The sequence below is a fragment of the Varroa destructor genome, unplaced genomic scaffold, assembly GCF_002443255.2.
Source record: "Varroa destructor unplaced genomic scaffold, Vdes_3.0 BEIS01000003.1, whole genome shotgun sequence".
Taxonomy (NCBI): Eukaryota; Metazoa; Arthropoda; class Arachnida; order Mesostigmata; family Varroidae; genus Varroa; species Varroa destructor.
The window spans coordinates 22085364-22107219 of record NW_019211456.1 but is presented as its reverse complement, the minus strand read 5'-3'; the positions used below and the strand labels follow the sequence as shown (position 1 = coordinate 22107219).

At 42.8% G+C, this 21856-nt stretch overlaps 1 protein-coding gene and 1 long non-coding RNA gene across 22 annotated transcripts in view; one reads left to right on the top strand and one right to left on the bottom strand.

Moving 5' to 3' along the window:
- The window catches only part of LOC111247395 (transmembrane ascorbate-dependent reductase CYB561-like), a 104038-nt gene that overhangs the window by 20792 nt on the left and 61390 nt on the right, over window positions 1-21856 (bottom strand). The window lies entirely within an intron of this gene.
- Window positions 1-21856, top strand: part of LOC111247398 (uncharacterized) — a 43799-nt gene that overhangs the window by 7359 nt on the left and 14584 nt on the right. Inside the window, exon 2 of one of the 14 annotated variants that reach the window (XR_015324902.1) lies at window positions 3142-3313. The exons of the other annotated variants lie outside the window; for them this stretch is intronic. This is a non-coding gene — a long non-coding RNA (uncharacterized LOC111247398). The remainder of the gene's footprint in view (window positions 1-3141; window positions 3314-21856) is intronic. 14 annotated transcript variants of the gene reach the window in all.

Below are 21856 nucleotides of genomic sequence, written 5' to 3'. Positions count from 1 at the left end.
AACAACTATGAGTGGGCCGCACCAGGGGTTCATTATAAAAGTAATAACTTTTGTTATTCATACAGGTCTTAACACTATGTGTCGTATACGGCAAAGGTCGAAGTACTCCTTCCTGCGTCTTTCAACCCGAGCCTTTGCCGTCGCGTCGATGATAGGGTTACATACATATATATACCTCGACATAGATTGAGTACTCGATTGCAGCCACTGTGTGCATAGTACTGATGATGAAACACCATAGGTTTGTGCTTTTATTGACAACAGGTGAAAAGCACAACGACGCGTGGCAAGTTAACTGTTAAAAGTTGCTTTGCCCCCCCCCCCCCCCCAAAAGCAAGTTTAGTCTTCTAGCTGAGTCTGACATTCACAAGTTACACGCTTAATATTTGATCCAGTGCCGAAATTATTATCACAACTTGGTTAATTTTGTGTAGCTCATGTAGCCTTAAAGTAAAGCCGAAACTATCTATCTGAGAAGAATCATCAAAAAATTCAATTGCAAATCTTGCAGTGCTCTAACTATATCATATAAATAAACTTCTCCATTGTCAAGTTGAGTAAGTTTCTTCTGTTAGGTCGTACGGTTATTGCCGGCTGTTTAAGCTATACACTTGATAGCTATCTATGATAAAACACAACAACAATAGTTAGGAATGAGAGTGGATCTAAATGTTGTTATTTATTGATAATTTTATAGATACAAATTTATAATTTAGTGGATATTATTGCCATAATAGATATTCACATTTTCAAGCACTATTCTATCGCTACGAATGATGGCATTTGTGTGATTGCCGTTCTTTATTATACCAAATCCATCATTTCTGCTAAACGTATACGTTATAATAGTGCACCGTGCTTGTAATGGTGCCACTTTGAACCATAATAGAAACGGTGGAGAGGAGAAAACGGTGCTATGCTAATAACCCGCAATCCCGTCACAGCTGCAACTAATGATCTATACCATACTGTTCCGAGACAAGCTATAGTCTGCATCCGTTGACAAAGGCTTTGCCGACATCGTTCTGTTTGATCATTATGTTTCAGCATAAACATTCGCATAAGAATTTCCCACGTTCGGACACAAAACTTTCCAAATGAATCAGCTACACAGATATTCTAACGGACAGGCTTCGAGCTTGAACGCGCGGCAGGACGACGAAAACCATCGTTGCTTGCTACTTAGCAGAATAAGCCAAGTGTGGGGTTGTGCACCATGATGATAGTAAGATCACGGGACAAATGGACATCCGCGGGTGGCCTGAGATCGGTTCAAACGCTCAGGGGGAGGGGGGGGGGGTATGGAGTGTGGGGGTGATACAGCAGAGTACCACCGGAGCATCGGAAGTGGTATATATGAACGAGGCCCACAACTACCATGCCACGACATGCATCACCACTAGGACAAATGGGCCAGACAAATTTAGGACTGGTAACAAGACAAATAGATTGCAAGAAACGACAGATACTAGGGCGGTGTTAAAACAGAAGGGTCTTGAAAACGGGACTTCCAATTGAGCGGCCCACAGATTTTCTAATACACCCTAAACAATATATTATATCGTAATTGCTATTGTTATCGTTTAGTTGGATGGTGAGCAAGACGTCCGGCGTCAAAAAGGCCGGAAAGGTTAGAGAGGAGATGTAGTATACAGGGGAATAGCTCGTTCCGTATTGTTCAGGCAGATATTGCTGTATGCACAATTTTACCGCCTATAAATAGGTAGTTCTTGAAGTACTCAATCAAAGATTCTAATTCTCAAAGGCTAAGTGATCAATGTTATGTAATAACGAGCCGCTAACGCAGTATATATTGCGTATATGGCAGCAAAAACAACCTTACGCCTAATTGATCAGACAAAACGAGCCGATGCAAAAACTGAAACAAAGACACGGTACCTTATTACTTACAACGAACAAAGGAAAATAATAATAATAATGGTATATTTTTGATATGGTGCGTAAGTCCTGTGCTATTGTTAAGAACAATTATAGGAAAACTCGTTCCGTCCTGGATTCTCAAAACTCTTTTAGCGCTCCATTGTACAACACAAAAACAGTTGACATTAGACAGAAAAAAACAATGACGGTCCGGTAGGTCAGAAAAAAACAAGTTTATGAAACAGATCTGCTATTAGCAATCTCGCTACTCATTAAGCATCTGCTGGACGGCAAAGTAAGACGAACTCTGTTAAAGTGAGACAACAGAGCTGCTTCATCAAATACTGAAGTACACAATTTTTATAGATAAATCACAAAACTAACTGGTATGAACTGTGCTTAACAAGCTGCTTAATCGATACAGCAACCTTAAGCACAAAAACGTTTGCTATTTTCGAAAAAGATCGTGTTGTGTGCTACGTTGAGACGTATTAAATGATCATTATGAATGAAACATGTCCAACACGAAGCCACCCTCTGATATAGTCTCTATGGCTCGTATCAGTGGTCATAGTCAATGACCAAAAAGAACCTCACATCGGACGCTACACGTATCGGCAAAACACATCCCTGCAGAGCAAACTCTATATACAATACAACAGATAGTCTGTTGTACTGCTATAGCGGCTGATAGATCGTTAGTCTCCGTTCATCGTTCGGCCGGTTCGACTTTTCGCGCTTCTTGTCCCTTTCGTCCTGCCCATTCGATAACACATAACTAATATACAGACTAGTGGTCTTGTAAACGGCTTTTTTTTTGGCGTTACGTTGATTGATGTTTCATTCTTTACTTTGTGTTTGTATGTACGAGCGCGTGTATATCGCATACGTTTTTTGGCTACTTTCCCTTATCAGCGTTATCAACATCGTTATTTCTATCCACTATATATAGAGCATGAGCATCCTCGTCAAAATACGTCGAGGTATAGTCACCTTTCTTTTCGTTCGTTTGTTTCCACATCAAGATCTCGTCGTCCGATTCCATAGAGCACCAATATGACGAGATGTTTGTCGTTGGGCGTTTTTCGCTGTTGTCAGCATTCCGCGTCTTCTGCTAACTTCGCCGTCGTGAACAGTATAATAGCAATGTTTATTATCACTATTATTTTTTTGTGTTTTATGTGTTGTTGTATGCGTGCGTGTAAGACTGTGTGTCTGTTTTTGTCTGTTGTTTGTCACTAAATTTGTGTCTCGGCGTAGCTTTCTAGGTGCGCTTCGTACGCTTGTGCAGAAGTTCTTCCCCTGGTCATTGGCTTCTCGTTTAGCGCTGTGGCTATTGGCACCGGTCGATGCTACGACCATTCCAATTGAGTCTTATGCTGTTGGATCCATTATGAACTACTGGCTGGTCCGCGATCTCTGCTGTTACCAGGTATCGTTCAACTGTAGTTGCCAAGGGTTCATAGTTTGTACGGCGACAGCCAACGCGGCAAATGATACAGCTATCGCGTAAAGCAGCAACTCACAATGCGTATAATAAACAAGGGAATTCTGCGCGTCATGTAAAACTCCACTTGGAATCGACCCTACCGAATGCAGCGTGAAGTTTGCATCTCGTGCGCGATGCCCTAAACGACGCGTCGGTTCTCGTCGAAAAGTAGAAAAGGGCGTCATCTAAGTGGTGTTAGGTATATTAAGTATTATTGGCGTAACACACGCTCGCCTGCTACTGCCGCTACCATTGTTAATTTACCCAATTCTACTGCGGCTAAGAGTCATCACCCCACCATCTAAGTGGGGTTGCTTCGTTGCCTTTGTACGACACTGCAAGCTGCCGATGGATAGTGATGGACAAGAGTAACAGGATGCTTTAGGGCGAGATGATATGCGCATCGAGAATAAACGATGGAACTTCAACGGGCTACAGAATAGCTGGTAGAGCCTGACATTAAACAGACACCGCCTAAGCGAAAAGAGTAAATGCCAAACAGAAAAAAATACTAGAAGCCAGTTGGAAGTCAACTAGTGATTGTTGGCGTAGTTTTTATTCTGCTGTTGGCAATTTCTTTGGCTACAACTGTGTCCCCTATACGACATGTGTCGACAGTTGCCGTCGTGATATCAGCATCGGTCAGGAACCAAAAAAAAATAGTAAATAATACGTAACGTCCACATAGACATACACTAAAGATTATGTAATGCAGACGTCACGAGGCCACAATGCGCGGCCAGCCAAAGCGTGCGTTGTCGACTCGATGTATCGTGATGACCTTTCCAAGATTCAGTCGCATATCCGCATATGACAAGTATTATATGTTTATGTCACGGTAGAGGAGTGGCCCTGCCATTGAAAAGGTCAACGCTGACCAGTAGTGATAGTTGCTTATTATTCAGTGGACATAGAGTCAATGTGACTCCCTGCATGCAGCTTAAGGACAGAATTTGACGTCAACAAAATTTGTCTTTGATGGGGATAAATGCATCGCTGTTATTGCACCGCTTGTTAACAGCAACAGGTAGCTAGAAGCTTGACAACTACTGAGTACGAGCAACCTGTAAACGTTTTTCTAACCAGATATAGAATAACTTGTGGGTCGTTTATCAAACGTTTTGGATTCCTTTCTTATATCAAAGGTCCATCCTAGTTTTATAAACACTCATAAAACTGGCAAGTAATGTGAGAATTCGTTCGCACTGGAAATTGAGTTAGTTTTCTACTTGGGCACTTTTAGTTCTAGTAATGTCCTGAAAGCCAACCGTGATAAAAGGAATAATCATTTCTGCTGATCTCGATTGCATTTTAGATAGGCATCCACCTATGAAATATAGTAATTGTAAACACGCGACAGCCAGTTCTTTCGTCTGTTATGATGGGAAAATAAAAGGTAGTTTTCGCATCTGAGACAGAGCAATATTATGATTATTGAATTTTGTCGTCGAAATTTATCCACCGGTACTTGTCTTCCACTGTTAAATGGAGCTATCTTATACCTTTCCTTTCAAGTATAGAACAACTAGATATAAATTCTTAAACGTAAAGTCTATTTGCCTTCATTTCGAAAGCCTGTCTGACCAATATGTCGCGCTCCAAGTAATCCGGGATGGTCAGTTCTCATTGTGTAGGGTTTCGTTCAGTACTCGAACGGTACGCAGTCAGCACTCAACATGCGATTTAGAATGCAGTAGACCCAATTGACGACGATAAATCGTGATTCGACCGTGACAATCGGTGGCTCAGATGGCTGGTTTGAGCAGAAATTTTAACGAGTCATTTTATTTTCACTAAGACCCTATCAAATGGGCAAGCGACAGAAGTATGAAAGCAAGGACAGCTGAAACGTCTTCCTACACGTCCTTATAGAAATTTATTCGAAAACAAAAAGTGTCTGGCAGCTCGTTTTCTCTGTCTGCTACAGGGTGAACAATTCATAAAGCTGGTTTCTGGTTAGCTTTTTCACCTGCTGACACCCGCTCTTCGCTCGTTGGTGCTCCTCATTGCGTTCATTTAGTTTTTCCAGTTTTAACTAGATGTACACCGCAAGCAAGCTAGACACAGCATAAAAAATCAGCTTCCTTCTATATCAATAAAGTCAATTTACGGTTATACATTTACAATATAACAATCTATTGTCATATTGTAAAGTTTGTTGTAAAATTCAAACTTCAACGAAGCTTTGATGTTGAGTCGGAGCAAGCTAGCACATAGTCTTCAACCGCTTCATGTATTCACCAACGTACAACGCGACGCTGAACACTACAAGTACAACGAACACAACGGTACACGATCAAGTCCGACGGATGTCGTTCTAAAACAAATACGAGAAAGTTCTAGTATTCGAAGTGATCAACTAAAATTTCAGTGTCGCTAAAGCGGCTGTAAGTGACCTATAAATTGAGACCGACGCGAGCCAACAACCGTTCGATAGCTCCGATATGGCTTTCCCTCTTTCACATCAGATCTAGCATCATCTGACATTATGCATTTGTGAATATATATAGTTGTGTTGAAGTGCGTCCGAATGCAAGTAGATCGAGAAAGTAGCAGCGCTATGTGAATGGACAGCATCTAGATAGACATATATCTATTGGACGAGTGAGGGGAAACACACGGGGTTATAAGAGGATGTGGAAACTACCGAACAAAATGAACTCCACAGGTGATGCCACGCCTGTCGGTTAGGACTACCAGCCAGATCGACAGAAAAATCAAGATGAACTACAAAGACGCGGTTTGATGTGGCCGGATCGTCATCATATACCAAGTACATTCTTGGACTATAGTTGCGGCTAGAGCAGTGCCGATAGAGGACTAAGCTTGAGGCCAATTTTTGGCCCCTCATCAGAATCCGCGTTACAGTCTATTACATATATGGATCGTATCTGTAGCGCTAATAGTAGCCATAGAAAGAGTAGTACAAATGAAAATAGTTATAGTGCTTTCCCTGTATGGTGAAAGCGAAAACAGACAACAATATTTCTCCGCTAACGCCTATTACACGGATTTACTAAGACATCATTGTCGGCCATGTGGTTGCTCGTCCCCTTGCAGCACTTCCATACTCTTTTCAGCTTTGATTGTCGTGGAACTGTTAGTACGGTCCGGACGCCACTGTAATGCATACCCCATTCGAGGGTTTTCCAATGAGCATAGGAAGCTCTGCGAAATTTACAGATCACTCGTCACACAAATAAATACACAAAAATTAGTGCAGATGGCAGGGTAACGAACTAATGCAGCTTCCTTGAACATAACTTGAAATGGACGCATCTTCCAGTGCATTAGCAGACGCACCATCAACATCATGAAATACTTTCCACAAGATGTTGCACGACGTGTAGCTCGCAGTTGAGGAAAGCCTGTTGTTGACTCCGCTTATCCAGCTGATGGCTATACAGTTATTTACCACAATGTAAATGCTTGAACATGACGTATGAACGTAAATCTACGGCGCATTCACACTTCGAAATCGTTGTCTGCGAAAGGGAATAGCGAATAGACAGTCGCCATTGGCGGACGCAAGGCACTGCTCGTGCGTTATATTACTATTATATTATATATATATATATATATATATATATAATGTATATAGTTTGCTTCGTCTACATAGAAAAGCACGGCAGTCGTTTGAGCAGATGATGCTAGTGCCGGTAGGAGATCACGTGCCTTACATCAGAGCCTATGCATGTCGCGGAAGATACATATGCCACAGTGCACCTGTGTCAAAAGTCAGCCATGGTCACAATCCTGCTAATTTTAAAAAGGTTAATGCTTGAAACAAGTTGATAGCTTCACTTCTAATAACAAGATCAATTCAAATAGGAATGAAAAACGAAATAATTACTCTGAGCAAAGAAATAGGGAAATAATGTTGGGTACACCAGTATCATGAATACGCTGTGGTTTCTATTAGTGGACCATACTGTACTAAACTGGTGCCTTGCTTTCGTCATGACCTTCTTATTGTTTATAATCCACCAAAGGCGACCCCGCCAGATAATCCTCAGGGGCTCTTGCTAGTTATCGGATCTTATTTAAACGTTCGTCTATTTGTCGCTTAACAGAGAGTATACGCACCATAATTATTGCTGTTATCAGCAATTAAGTGTAATTAACTAGCTTTCCATTAGCTAGTTAATTACATTTAGTTTCCATTTCCACTAACTCCATTGGATATAATCGCTCTTCATCCTGAGCGGACAGGAAGGTGCAAACATTGTAATAAACTAGCAGTTACTAAAAGAAGATTACACAAAGCAAAAAAGAATAATCACAATATGAATGGAAGTTTTATTGTCCTGAATAAATCAGACAAGGCCTATTTGTTTGTCACGAGGGCCTTGAATCAATACAGTTAACTCGGCAATGGGTCGCGTTTGGTTTGTTTTGTATCAATTTTTGGCTTGTATTCTAATCTGAAAGCTCAGTCAAATCACTGTAGCTGTTTCTATTTGGTATTCCAATGATAAACGCTCCTATGTTAACGCGCCTTAAGCAACCAACCTCAGTTTTCCCGAAGTTACCCGACCACGAGGGCAGTTTGCTTCCGAGAAAATCTTTCAGTTTTGGACAAGATCAGTGGCGATTTTTTAAAGTTTAATTAAAAGAAAACTATATGATTTATTTCCCATAGCATACAAAGCACTAGGCTCCATAAACTCTAAAGAACAGGGGCTCGATAAGCCTACTAGTTTAACACAGTCGGTGAGCATGCCATGTGGATAGAAGTGTATCCGTTTCTGTTTATATCTGGGTGCGTCAGAACCGCCATGCGAAACGAAGGTCTTTGATTGAGAACAGCCGCTGGCTAACAAACCACCCTGTCCCCTCCCAAATCCTTTCATGTAGGATATGTCACGCGTTCAAAAATCAAATAATACTTTGGAATGACTGGCGGTTGGTTCAGCAGAAGGGTTGCTGCTATTGCTGCCAGCACTATTCTCGAGTAACCTAGCTAGGGAGAAGGCTAACCGTCAACCTAGAGCCTTTGAACTAGGACATACACGGGATGCAACAGAAGCAACTGAAAAAAAAAAAAGGAGCAGTCGCAGCATCAGTGGCAGCGACAACGGTAACGGCCACAGAAGCAGGAACCGTAAACTGCGCAGAGGACCGATACTGATTTGTGGCTTGCAGCAGACATTAAAGTCATTAAATTTAGCAGACATTAAATTTAGAGTGTTGGCTGAGATAAGTGGAGGCTGAGAAGAATATTTCTCGTAATATGCAGGGGCGAGAGGACCGCAGAAAGAAGCATCCATCAGCAGCTGGGTAAGGCTTCCATAAAAACTATGCAGATGGCACGGAACAACAATAGAGGACCCGTGTCAGTCATGGGGAGGCAATGGTTCTTACTACAATAGAAAAAGCAGAACTCAGCTTTTGGGACAAAATCAAAAAAGATGTTGCTCGCCTAAATGTTTCTCAAGTCGTCACTGCCGCAGTCTCCTGCCTTGACATAACAATTACCAAAAATGCTATTATAGTGTGTAGTATCACCGGGATCGTCTCGGTTGTAGCCGTGACAAGAGGCGGCCGTGACGACAGATGGCGGTGACGTTGCTTCTGTGGGGGTAGTGATGATTCGACGGGCGTATAGAACATGCCCGAGATGTCGTCATGGCCTGTAAAGGAAGAACTGATTTCGACGCTTCAACAATATTCAGGCATCATCATTTGCCGGCGGCAGTTGAATCGTCTCAGATGAACACTGCTTCTGCTGAGTCTTCCGTCATGAGCCAGCGCTACCTCCTATAAAGTGTGCATCTGTAGAAATGCTAATGCTAAAAAAAATGTAGTATCCAACATTATGTAACATGGGCAGAAAACGCTTTGTAGTTAGGAGAGCCTGGAAATAGCTCGTTGTTTCCGGAAAATTATCTGTATCAAAAATTCCTAAGTTCATTGGAAGAGGCACGATATTGAGCAATTTCACAATAGAAAAAAAACTATGTAATGCACAATACATTAGGAGATATAGAACAATAGACAGAGGTAGATTGTATGCATATCCTAACAAACAACAACTGGGCAAATAATTTTAATGAATGTGTTTTACTGTTCAAGTATTAACTTTGACTATTGAGTATCAGTAGTGCAACTACTGGGTTAATAAACAAAGAAGATGATGTAACGATTGGCCAGGTGTTCATCTTTTTTTGACAAATGCTCACTAGGTAATACGACACAGTCAGTTAAACGGGTCGATCAGTTACCGATTAGTGCGATACTTTCCTTTGTTCTTCTCAGAGGCAAGATGAGCCACCTTTGGGCAGAGAAAAGCCAAGCATATCTTCCATTTGAGGACGGCCATGACTGAGTGGCTACCATCCCTGTCAGTATTCCTTTGTCCAAGCATTTTCTTTCTTGTTGACCCAGTTGGTCTTCACAACACTCCATGACACACAACATGTGCTGTAGTGATAGTGTGCAGATGAAACCAATAAACGAAGCTCTACTGACCTGCCGACGTCAAGTACCCCATCTGGCCTAGTCTCTACTCCTGCACCTTTTCCAAGCAACTCCTTAACCTCATTCGTGCTTAAGAGTCCCTTCTACTTCATCCACTTCTGCTACATTTGTCGTCTAGCATACCATTGGTGATGTCGCTGCGTAACTCTGCCAGTCATGGCCACCACTTTTGCATGTGAACTCTATCTCATTGGTTACTCACATTACATGTGTATAACTAGCGGCAGAGTCAGTTCCAACTCTGGCAGAGTCGGACAGACGGGCGTTCCCAGTTTGTTCGAGATCTTAGCTAGAGCACCCTTGTATTAGTAATAGTAGCAGCTACTGCCCGTCCGTACTTATTGGACGATAAACGAGAGGCTGATGACGGCAGTAGTGCAACAGTCAAAGTGGACAATGCACCTTGAACTGTCTGCCGGTGTGTAGAGCTGTGCTTGTGTGTTTAGCGACACTCATGCGATGCATTCTCTTCACCACAGGCAGCGTTTCTGCCAGGTTCTTAGAGGCAGTGGTTTTCCTTTCACCCTGGTGGACGCGACGACTGCGATGAATTGTGGCACCGGCGGAGGTAGAAGCGAAGGCGGTGAAGACAGTGGCTTGGAGCGGCAGTCGCTTTCGTTGGATGTCGTCGTCTCTGGCCAGTGGAGTTTCCAGTGAGCCGCCCGCTGCTTAGCTCCATCTGAGAGGCCACCATATGGCCACGAAAATGGTCGAGGCGCCCTGGACGTCGAACTGTTGAGTGGAGTGGCATAGCGTCTTTACTTGCATATAGTCCGTCAACGCTAATGAAGGACCACACATCCGCTGCGGTGAGGGTCTGTCGCTGCTCGCCTTTGATGTTACCATCCCTAAGCGCCGTTGTTGCAACAAATGAATGGTAACCTACACATTGAGACGTGCTCTCACACGTAAAGAACGCGACGTCTTGTTACGCTCTTTGGCTGGTTCAAACCATAAGATCCAAGAGCAACAGTCCTGTCTGAAGCCAATCGATGTTAATGCTGAAACATTACTGTAATAGCATTGGTAGTCGCTACGGGAGACGTGAACAACCATCCCCCGGGGAACACTCACCAAAAAAAATTGTAACAAACTAATGACCACTGTTAGAATCGAACTCTTCGCTTTCCCCCAGGGGAACCAGTGTGATATCAATGAGATGACAGCAAGTTGATTCAGTTGTCTTTTCGATTTGGGTTTGTAGTAAGTTGATCACTTCTGTGGAAGAGAAGTTTGGATGTTGATTCAAAGATAGGATTTGCCGGTAGCTAAACGAACCATTGAATACTGGCAGTACTGAGCGTTGGTTAACGAAAAATATTAATTGTATGTTTGCTTATTGCATTGATTGAAGAGATGAAATCTGGAAACGGTTTTGATTATCCGATTGTGTTTATTTTCGTATCGAAATTTTCGCGTTTCTCAGAAACACGATTTAGCGATACGTGCCGCTAGGAGAAGGTGGTAAACAAAAAAACATAATTTTGTAAAAAATGTAATACTCAAAGCAAGTAATGTTGAATTTGGTACTTTAGCTCAAGTTTTGCACGTTAACTCATGACGTTTAAGATTTTTACGAAATGAGTAATTGAATTTGCAAAACAAGATTTGTCCTTCTCGATCGATTTTGGCAGGTGAAACAGCTTTACGTTATTGCCGGCAGGCACTCGAGTAGAGCACATGTTAGTGTATGTGTGAAACGAAAAGCTTAGCAATACATATCAAGCAAAGCAAACAAGAGTTCTTACGAAAACTTATTCGTTTAGCCTATTTCCCCTTCAGTTATCTCTTGAAAGAACCTTGCTACACGGACAAATAATGATCGGAGCTCTGAAGGTTTCTAGAGGAAAATTCTAGGGACGTTTAGAAAGGTGTATCCTTTACGCGCGTGGCATAGCAGCTGTAAAACTGCTGTGAAATGCATATATAAATTTGAATGAATTAACCGCATCACGACCTACCTTCGTATGTTTCAGCTACAGCCTATCTCGTCGCAGTTCGTCCTGCAGAGGCGCCCACAAGTTCCGTCTAATGCATTGTGCCACATTGTACTGTGCAACTATCATTCTCTCTACGACTTTACACACTCAATGAATTCAGCGAGTTCGCTCATTCATTGTCGCGATCATACGTATCAATACTATCAAATATGAAGGTACCATTAGTTCCAGCAAAGGCACGTCCTTGCTGGATGCGTTCTTTTCTGCTCATCAGGCCTTCTATGCCTGTTTGAAGTGACATATTGACACGTAACGGCTAGCGAAGCCACCACGACGTCCATCGTCTTCAGTTTGATATCATAGCTCGATTTGATCTACAGATATCCAAGCTCACATAACTTGCATCGGCGCCGTAGTTTTCTTGCCCTCTTTCCCTTTTACCATCACTGCTACATTTCCGACCAACGTAATGCAGGCACCGCCTCAAACTCACGTTGCAGATTCTGGTATGCGTGTGAGAAGGCGGTACGGTAACGTATGAAGTAGTGTATGTCGACAAACATTGCGGCGATGACAGTGACGAAACTGCTTCACTGGCCTGCCGGTGCTAACGGTTAGGACGATGGAGTCACGCAGTGACTGTCACTGCTGCTTCTGTTTCTGCTAAAATCACTTACATATATACGATGAGCATATGACGTATTCCCATTTCTGTAGCCTATTCTCGGCTGGCTACCGTATATGAACAGCTGGTGCCAATATACGTGTACATGCTTGGAGAGGTAAAAGGCCCAACCACCATTCGTAGTGTGTAGAAGGCCGTACTGGATGCTAAGGAAGCGCTGGGTGGGTGTTGCTGGGTTCTGCTATGTGCTGGATGTCTTTCCTGGACATCTTGGATACCCGCCCTACCGAGCATTGGTAATATCACTGGCATATATACCTACCAGAAATGCGTCCAAAAGTCGCAAACTAAAGCCCGCATAACAGCAAACAGCGTTGCATTACTACAACAGCAACAGTATCTACGCCAAGTAACCTCGGCAGCAGTTCGTGCGAAGGCCTGTTCTATCAGACATTAGCCGCATGTCCTTTTTCGTCCTAGAAGGACAAGCAGCATACAAAGGCATGGCCTCGATGCCTTTTCTCCTGAATTCGCTCTGCCACCCGGCCATACTGCGCTACCAACGTCCCCGTTTCTACTTTGGTCCTTTTTCTTGTCACACATTTCCCCATTCTTCTGTCTCTTCTAAAGCCGCCAAACGACAGCAAGACCTACTACAGCAACCATCTGCAAACATGACATGACATGACACAGTTATTGCCAGGGTCCAACCAGAAAGTCGAGTAGGCAAACTGATGGACGGACTGTCCGAAGTAAGACCGCAATCAAGAACGAAGACCTGTCTCCTTTTTCTTAGATTTCCTAATTCCATTTGGCGTTTCTGATACACTGCTACGGCTGCGCTCTGATAGCGGCACACAAATAAGCCAGACACAAGAAACAATCGTTGTTCGTATAACTGGTTTGAAATACAGCCAATCACCACCAGCACATTAACACCTGTAAATTTTTACTAAAACATAAAGCAAAACAGCAATTCACAATAGCACCGAAACAGCTGAGTTCTTCCTATGGTACCTCTCAGTCGGCCTGTGCAGTAAACAGGGATCTGGTCCTCGACGTTTTCGTTGTCGTTAGGCGCAGGCGCATACTACAGACATATAATTCTGTGCAGTTCGAAAGTTCAAGTAGCGAAAGCTGCGCCAACCTTAAAGGTTGTATAGGCGCTTAGGCCGGTCGCGTAACTTGTTGATGCTGATATGTAATCAAATTATTATTACTACTATTCTTCTTTCTATATATACTTATTATATACATAATAAGCACAGACATATTGAGGTCAAGGCTAAACGATCTAACACCATACTACAACAGTCTATTTGGGGTAACAGCATGCCTTCCAGCCTTTCGAAAGGCCTCGTTTACTCTCTCTCATAGAGCCATCGATGCTGATTAGAACTAGGGACTAGAAAGACTCAAGAGGAAGAGTTTGCGGAATCAAGGAAGTGAACAGTTACTACATCGGTGACGACCATTGCAGCAAGAGAATTCACCAAATGTCCATATTAGGTTATTGTGACGTACATAGCTTGAACATAAATAGCATAGCTGGGGCTGCACTTGTTTTTAGCGCCCAGAGCAGTACTTATTTGCAAGTTGTTTAACTCATAAATCAAAATACGTATGCTTAGTTAGAGTAACAATACGTTTTTATTGCAACATGTTGCCTCTAAAATGAGGAGTTGTCGACATAAAGAATAATTACTTAACAACAACATCGACACGGATTGTATCTAGGGGCGCCAGTTAAGTCATCTGTCCTATCCCATTTTCCTAAGGTTTACAGAGAATAAGTGCGACTTACGGTCAGTCGTTCAACTTACCGCGAAAGCAGTTGAAACGATTGGAACGGTCATAATTTAATTTTGGATAGTTTTGGATGGTATAGTTTTTGGACCTTGCTCGTATAGGCTTCATTACAAGAGGGACCTTTTCAGGCACCGCAAATGTCTCCCCATTTGCGTGAACACCGACAGTGAAGTCATTTTTGTTGTTTAGCTCAACCTCTTACTGAAATACACATCGAACAAATTCTAATGTGCAATGCCTGATTTGCCGGCCGCGACTCAGCTATCAACCAGCTGCATACTTCAGCGATAATTTTCCAACAGTGATCACCTCCTGTAAGCCCACGAGTCTTTTGGTGTGGACAGCCATTCTGCCCACACTCTCAAAAACACCGTTCATACAATATCTTACATATTGCCTATGCAATGATCACTCTCGATGCCCTCATGCTAGCGAATATACATTGTCGTTTTACTCGTTGCAGGTAGTCATCACCACATAACTATTCAGATGTTTTCCAATACCCTCACTTCAGATACACTCTACGATAATGAGAATATTTAAGTTAGAGATAGCTTTAAAGTTGCAAAATATATGGGAAAGTTGTGAAAATGATTAGACCAAGAGGTTTTAGCTAATGAGCTAAAAATAAAACATGCTCAGGCGGTCGGAAACCGCCAAAGACATGGAAAAGTTTTCTTCAAAACCAATGACATTTCGAACTGTCACTACTTCTGGTGCCCACTTCTGGTGATGTAACCACACTGCAAGCTGTGAAAATCCTAATTTGCTTACCATTTTGAATTGTCCCAAATTAACTCGTTGGCCGAATTGAACGAGCTGCTTCAATACAGCCTAAGTAAGACGCCTCCTTTCCGTAGATCCACCATTTAACCCTAGCAATAAAACTGGATCTTCAGCTCGCAGTTTCTAAAATCATTGCCATCTATCATTTTCCCTTGCGGGACTAAACTGTAATTATGAATTGTTCTCTGGCAGTTCCTTCCAAATAACCTCACTTAGGCTGTCATCACCATTTCAAATAACCTTGTGCATTATTAACTACTAACGATAACCAAGTCGTTATCTTGGCAACATTATGTTCGGTCAACGTGAATTTTCTCCAGCGTAATTTGCCTCAAATAGATTTTGGCTTCGTTTATGATTTAATTCAGTCACCAGTTTACACACTTCAGTCAGATAGGCCTTTGTCGTTTCGGATCGGATCTGCTTTTATGAAAACTCTTAGAAATCTGGTCTTTTAGATACTATGATACTATCTGTAACAAAAGCAAATAGAATGTTTGCGCCATATGGTGTCCATAGAACAACTAAAGAAGCGTGCTGGGTGAAGAAACTCACGGAGTTGGCGGAATGGCGAACAAGCCTAACGTTCGACTAGTAACCGCAACGAGACACAAAATGAAAAAGCCAGCCGAAGCCCCTGGAGCAAATAAACTCTGTACTTTTACCAGCTAAGATCAGAGGGCAGAAGCCAAGCAGGTGGGGCCGGCAAAATAAGACAAGGTGGAAGGGTCGGGCGTCCTCGAAGACAGAATAAGACTGACCATAAATGTTGGTGGGAACCCAAAGCACTCAGAGTTGTCATCCAGTGTAGACGGAACTAAAAGACGAAAACATTGCGATACAATTTGTTCTTGATGTGATCTGTTCACGTTTTCTCCTAGGAGCGTTGCCAAAATTCTACAAATGACACAGCACAGCTGCAAGTGCTTCGTGTCTGAGGAGAAGGGCCTTTGCGTGAAAAAAAATTCTTACATGGAAAAACAGAATTTGGCGGAGCGCATAACATTTAACAATAAACCATATATGATATTTGGTACGTGCAGTCCGTTCGAGTGGTTATCTGAAGGAAGCTATATCAGACCGTATGATGGCTTGGAAGCAAACCTAGCAAGATGGCAGACTTCTAGTTTGTAGAAGATATCGTCTACAAATACTGTCGGAAAGGATGTGCATCTCACAGACGGTGTCTAGTTAATGCAAAACGGCGCCCCATTGGGTCACGTAATATTTGTATTTAATACTGCTACACATCCGTAAATCTGGACCCTGCACCGATTCGAATGCTTTTGCTGCATTCGTGGTGCATACTAGCATAGATGTAAGCGGTTTGCTAATAGTAACAGCGATAAGGATCTTGAATAAAAAGTCCATTCTTGCTGCCCTACTATTTACTGTTATAGTTTCCCGATAACAAGTACTGCTTAAGATAACAGAGGCAGCCAGCATCAGGTGTATCCGGGCAAAGGAAAATAGTATTTGCTCCAAACAACCACAGGGCCATCGTATGCATATCGTAAAAACGGATAACTGTGTACTTTGGCGTCTTATAGTTTTCTTAAATTACTTTCGTAATTACCTTCAAGTATCTCACATTTAATTCAAGTTGATTTAACATACAGCAGAAACATAATTAGCATTGCACAGATTTAATATTAGTAGCCCGAATTTGCCCCTCGAATTTGCTTGTCGAGAATACAATTTCGACAATATATGACACACGGAATAGGCTGATAATATCAAGCAAGCTCGGACGTTTTACGATTTCCTGTCTGTAGATGTTGCCGGTTTTTTGTTGTCGCTTGTATATCTAAGTTTCAGTCAATTGTCTACATCAAGCATTCATCATAAACGTAAATAGAAAAAACGAGAAGTTAATTCTCACATTATAACTTAGAACTGTTGTTTCCCCACACCGTATGAGAAAAATTGGATTTTTTCCATTAAATAAATAGCATAGCAGCCTATGTTGTATTTGTTCGCCGCATAATGCATCTCAAATTTTTGGCGCATGTTGTTACCCTGACACCATCGCGTTGTCCTGACTTGCTCTGGTCCTACTCCTGCCGCTTCCGTCGTTTGTGAACGCATTCAGCGTCCAGCTGTTTCGCCCTGTACATTTTTTCCAGCGTGTCCCTGTCATCCCCCAGATTCTAAACGTTTTTCTTATACGCTCTATTATTAATTAATTTGTCGGTGCTCCACAGAGGAGTCTATTTTGCACAAGTAGCGGATAGTGCGCAGATCCTGGCTTTTTTTCTTGTCCTTTCTGAGTGAGCTCCGAACGCGCAAGCGTCTTTTCATTGCTATCTGAACGTCGCTGCAGAAGAGTCCACTTAGAACTACTTGCTTGTTTCGCTTTCTCGGTCACTGGAGCTATCTCTGCCCGCGGCGGCGGTGGCAGCCGACGCGCAGCGGAATACCCGTTTTTTTCGTTTTCTCAGTTTGCTTAATTGGGAAGTCAGCAGTCGCCCTCACCTCGACCACCAACCAGCAGTATCAGCAACCAACTTGTCCCCGTGTCACCACAGAAACCTATCTCCATCGCAGTAACACGCCGATATACGTAGCGATCATTACTGTCGGACTAGACCGTAACGGTATAAAGTATGTACAGTTCATTACATTATTTGGCTTGCCGTGGGGTATTGCTAGCAGTACACTGTGAAAGAGTTACCAGGTCTTTAGCGATGAGGCGTCGAACAAAGACGCGTCATCACCTAACGACGCAAGGAACGACGTCGGGTGATTGGCAGACTGCAGTCCACAAGGAGAAACAAATGTAGAACGCGTACAAAAGTACAAACCAAGTGCTAGACTTTTTTCTCCAGAAAGGCAGAATGAAAAGTGGAGCATTGACAGTCAGCATCTTTGGGTGTGTACAGAAGAGCTTGCAGAAGTGGCTGCGCCTCGGCTGTGTAGCGACTGTTGTCAATTTTCATATGTGTAGGTATTGAGAATGAATGGCGGGTTCGTTCGTCGGCGAGCACAGCTAAGGTGGCCTGGCGCACTCTGGTGACGGGGTGCACGAACGGCCTCGTGCTAGCAGCTGGTGTAGTCGCAGCAGGAAGCCAACGACAGTAGCGAGGCAACTGTTTTGTCACTCTTAAGTTTACTGGGTTCTTTTATGTCGCTCCTTCTTTTTTTGCATACCCTCACTAGCGTAGAGCAGTAACGTTCCTAAACGATGGTGCGACTCTACCTTGCGCTTCGCCTTGTCTGTCCAATTACTAATTAATGCGTCCCGGACCACCGCCGCCGTGACTATCAGCGGCGCACTAATCAGCAACTATGCCCGTTGCTCTTTCCTTCGTTTCTTCTAGAACTATTCCTGCCCCTCGTCGAGTTACTACTGTTTTAGTAGCAGCGCTACCACGATGGCTGTCGGTGGCGCTGCCAGCGCTGTCGCCCTATAAAATCCACCACGGGTAAACAGCTGAGTCGTCTGCTGAAGCGAAGCCCATCACCGATCTATGAAGGAAGCAACGAACGACTCCGAAATCAACTGACGCTCAACCCAACACGATAAATCTGTTCCTCATAGTTATCCTCTCAGAATTATACTGGTGGTGGGGCATTCAAGACGCTACGTCTTGTGCTATATGTATTCGAAGAAATATGTGTGTAAATGTGGGTTGGGGTCTACGGTTAACCGGCGTATGATAAAACTGACCCATTCTCTCTCTCTCCACGTATTATGAACTTATCGATGTGAGCAGGTCGAATCAAAAGATCCCAAATTCATCCAGATATATGGTTTAACGTCATAGCCAAGCTACGTGGATAATGTCTTTAAGTTACGATGGTATCTTTCTGGTTTTGTGATGTTTCGTCCTTCTGCCGTAGGCTTTCGCCGATAGTATCGTCCCCATCGTGGGTAGCATATCTGACCCATCTGCTATTTCTACGTGCTGTTAGGTGAATACATCCGAAGATGCCAAACTTTATCCCTTTTGCTTAGGTGCATGCAAATGTACACAAAAGCTTCGGCCATTATTTGCAGTTGCATAAAGCAATAGGCCAAAAACTGTTACTGTCTCCACTGCAGTTCTTCAAGCGGTGGTGATATCAGATACTGGACTGGTCTAGATCCCAGCGACCAACAACGTCTTATCCAAACTCTTTGGCATTGAGCTTCATCGACAAATTGCCTTCTATTGGCGACAAGCCACTGGTGCTTTTACATCCACAACGTTGCTCAACCAAGAGCTCCAAGCCCATCAGACTAATACAAACCCACAAGCGCAAAGAACTGACTGTAAATTCCCCTCTTTATCGCACTGTAACACGGTTTCGTTCGGGTCCTTGTTTTTTGCCAATCAAGGACAGCCGAGGCCATTCATTCGTCGTGTAATATTACAGTACGTCCTCGTTGAAAATAAAGTGTGTTCGCAGATACACCATCGACAAGTACGGTCTAGTGACGCGTGAGTTGTCGGGAGTGTCAAAACGACACTTTTCTCATAATACAGATACATGTTATTCGTTTCGAACGAAAAAAAACTAGAATTCAGTTTTGTCTTCGGGATTCGACACACAGCGCAGTGTCATTACATTAAATAGCTTTGATAGAAATTCAATTGAGGCATATATGATACGTAATAGGTAAGCTTCGCTATGCGTAAACAGCGTAGCCTATTTGCCATCGTAACATCGGTAGATAAAGAAGAGTATAATGATTTCGTATTTGGATGTGCTACTCGATACGAGGCGACATGACAAGCTTGCTTATTTTCGCCTCGCTCGCCATTCCGAATCCGCAAGGATCAAGTCTGTGCAGTCGGCCCGCTAAACTGCGACCATTTTCACAAGGCACGATCATTCGACTGCGACGTCGGACCTCAACCAAGATTTTCCAACTTCTCCCGACACAAATTTTGCACTCGGTCGGTTTCTACCGACCAGTTTTTCGGCTGCGGGTGACATTGAATTCATGGCTTACATGGCTTACGGCCAACAGCAGCGGCGCACTGATAGGCTGCTGAGGTTGGCGAAAATCCAAATGCTATCCACAATTTCATCCGTCAAATTGATACCAGTACTACTAATAAATAGCTTGATTATGTATGATAACTTCTAAAAGAATGGAGGACCGGACATGTGATTTCCCTTATTACTAACTTAGAACAAAAGCTAACTCAATCTAAAACTTTGGCTCGCACATGGCCGCCGGTTGCGTACTGTGAACGGTTTCATCTAGATGCTAAGTAAGTTGGAAAATCTTTTTTTCCAACAGAAAAAAATTCTCCACGTTTCTTGATCGACATTAATCTGTGGTTCAACTTCCAGGGCCTAGGAAGTCGAACGTGAACGCTCTGTGTTGTACTGGTGTAACTGTGCAGGCGTTGAAATCCGTAATTTGCGATAATCTCACGGAGAACAAAAAAATACAGAAAGGCCACACATTTAATTCCCATATCTACCTCACCACGAATTACGCCTTCGTCTAAACTCAACGTCGAATGCGTGACAATTATAGGTCCTGCCATTATTCTCCCTCTCCCTCCCTCTCATATGTATATATATATATATATATATATATATATATACATATGAGAGGGAGGGATATATATATATATATAAGACAAGAGTACAAGTGTAAAGCACGTCCAAGTCGCAGCCGCAACGATAACAACAATAGCCGAGACAATCAACAACAATATAATAACTTCCGCTTTTTTTTTTAGAATTCTGACAGAATGTCTGCCTGTTTTGATCTGGCTTAGTAAATACTAAATTTAGATGATGTGTTCGTGATTGTGTCTGCTTGGCGCCTTTTATCAAGTGGTTACTGCTGTTGGCAAAGAAAATCAACGCAAAATTATGACAGCTGTATCGTCATAACAGAAACGCAGGCTGATGCAGTGCTAGAGACGGACTGCACAATCAACAAACCCAAGTGTATGAAAGGTTGTTTTGCGTGACTCAAACGTGACTTCGTGTCAAAAATGCGGTGGTTGTAGAAGTAATCTTCGTTGAGCGGCCGGCAGCGGTGGGGTAAACTTATAGAGAATAGCATTGACAACATCTAATAGAGTGAAAAGACGAGCAGGCTGGAATCGTGAGCTCCGTCATTCAGGCCAAGCTGCCTACTGATAAGTGTCCTGGCTTGCACGTTTACTCACTCAGTGGCCACCCGTTTGTCCGCAGCTGTTTATTTGGTCATTGCCAGATGCTGATCACGCAAATGAGAAACTGTTTTCAGACTTTCGAATCTAACTGACGGTAGCAACAAGAAAAGCAAATTCTTATATAGCTTGTAACAATAGTGCTATTTCTAAGGTTTAAAATGTTTCGGATAACTGTGTAATTGTATGGCTGAGTCGGTGTCCAAAGTCTGTTTGTAGCTATCGATCTCAACAGATCGATGTAAATAAATAGCAGGGAGCACTCTGTTAAGTTTCGCTGAGCTCGAAGCAAACAATAGTAGGAATTCATGTGATACGCATTTAAACACATGTTGTTTTTTTATCAGTTAGCAAATCAAAGCGTACTCGAAAACGTGCCGAGAATTGACATCGTTAGATATGCGTTACACTATAACATCTTTCCCTATCTAAAACAAATTTCCTAATCCTTTTTCTAATTTCCAAAGATCCTAAAGACATTTGGGTGTTACAACAGGGCGGACCCAGTCGGTTCAGATACGTTTAAAATTGCAAGTATCATACATTTTTCAAGGTGTCTACGATTTGGACCATAGCCGACTTGGTAATTAATTCACCTTTTCTAGTATAGTGCCGTATAACGAAAGTTACTCTGCATAAAACAGGCTGGAGATGGATACAGTGGGATGTTCGTTATATATGCACTCCGACCGCCGTACTCGTGGACGGTTTGCAATCGTGA